Source organism: Pieris rapae, chromosome 19 (assembly GCF_905147795.1).
Source record: "Pieris rapae chromosome 19, ilPieRapa1.1, whole genome shotgun sequence".
In the NCBI taxonomy this organism is placed as follows: Eukaryota; Metazoa; Arthropoda; class Insecta; order Lepidoptera; family Pieridae; genus Pieris; species Pieris rapae.
This window is the reverse complement of record NC_059527.1, coordinates 833175-834961: the sequence shown is the minus strand read 5'-3', so window position 1 is coordinate 834961 and position 1787 is coordinate 833175. Positions and strand designations below refer to the sequence as shown.

The window sequence follows — 1787 nt, the reverse complement described above, 5'->3', positions numbered from 1 at the left end:
TTAGTTCTTTTATCGTTTCCGTGTTCGATGTGTTTATAATAAAATGTGATACCGATAGTTCTGAGAGGTTCATTTGTATAATTGCCTAAGGTCCATTAGAGTTCCGTTATCTACCTTAACCGGTGACATGCGCATGATTAGTTTACAACCCGACAGCTGATTATAGTTTGAACTATGTCTTAAGGGGCTACTTACATCTATATACGATATGTTAATTGATTTCATTTTAAATAATCTAACTTGCATGAAGTTCCCAATTGTACTAAAACTGTTTTATGTATACTTTTGGTAAATAGGATTTCAAACCGGCCATCATCCATTTTTAGAACAACAACATAACTGTTTCTCGATGATATTCTTTCCGTGCAAGTGGGTATATTAACTAAGATATGTAATAAGAAATATGGAAGTTGAAATATAGATTCGTATCTCGCAGATAACTATATTATTATGTAGATACATGTTTTAGGATTTCTCACTAAACACGACTATCACAAAGCAATCGAAAAAGTCAGAGTTATATCGCGATTATATCCCTTACTTTAATAAAGCAAACTGTTCAAATATTACGTTTTTATATACGGACGATTATCTACGGTTGAATGTATGTAGCCTCTGCAGTGACACGCATGACATGGTAACGAGTTGACGAGAGATTAAACTTTGACTGTGCGTGGATGTCAAAGCAATCTCATGTTTGCTATTTACATACATTTTCTTGTTAAACTTTCCTCGGGCCAACATGGCTATTGAAGTGAAGTCATAGCAAAGAAGTCGCTTAAAATATTGTCTATTAACCGTTGCTTTGCGTAGATAAAATATTATAAAACACTTTAAATTAACTAAATTTACCGTATAAAATAATATGGATGAATAAATAAATAAAAATGTACAGTTTGTAGCTAACAATTGGTAGCGTCAGTCGTTCTTCTAGTCTAGTCACTGATTATGATTATTAATGATTTTAGCAGTGGTGATTACATGGACTCAAAGAAATGTCAAGTGAGTGCATTTAAAAAAAACGGATTTATTGTTCTTACCTCTCGGTGAAAGCTTTCACATGATAAACACATATCTTAACAATGCTTTGTTTTCAACTGTACCTTCTGCAAATTTACTTCTGATAGTGCTCTTCTTGCGATTGCTAAATAACTGTAACTATACCTCACTGGTAAACGAAAGTCATCAGCAGATCAAGCGACTTAACTGGAATTGTATGGGCCATACACTCTGAAGGGATGCCAATCCATTTTCCCAAGTAGGCGCTTGATTGGAACCCACGAGGAAAGTGGAACCGTGGCCGTTCCAGGCCAACCTGGAGCCTTACACGAGCTGGAAAGACTTGGAGCGAGATGAAATACGAGACTTAATGCGATGTAGACTCCTTCTGCCTCCTCCAGCGGTAATAAGACTATAAAACAAAACAAACCAAAATCTTAGGTCTCCTGCCAATTGTATCTTTTAAAAGGAGAAACAGTTACCACTCCTTTTCACAAGGATGTAACACACAAAATGGTTAAGGCACAACTTGTACACATTTCTCAACTGTCTTTTTTTATGAAACAGGGGACAATCGGGCAGGAGGCTCACCTGATACCGCCGCCCATGGACACTCAATGCCAAAGGGCTCGCGAGTGCGTTCCCGGACTTTAGGAATTAGTACGCTCTTTTCTTGAAGGCTTTTATTTATAGTTTTGTTTATTGACGTCATGGAGCCTCCTATACAAATGAACAATGCGTTAATAATTACACATAAACAAAAGTATACAAGCGATATAATAAAACTT

At 36.3% G+C, this 1787-nt stretch overlaps 1 non-coding gene across 1 annotated transcript; it reads left to right on the top strand.

The window, feature by feature from the left end:
* The first annotated feature begins 1454 nt into the window (after positions 1-1454).
* Positions 1455-1557, top strand: LOC123690034. The gene has a single exon (XR_006750870.1). It is a non-coding gene; the product is annotated as a U6atac minor spliceosomal RNA (small nuclear RNA).
* Positions 1558-1787: the final 230 nt, after the last annotated feature.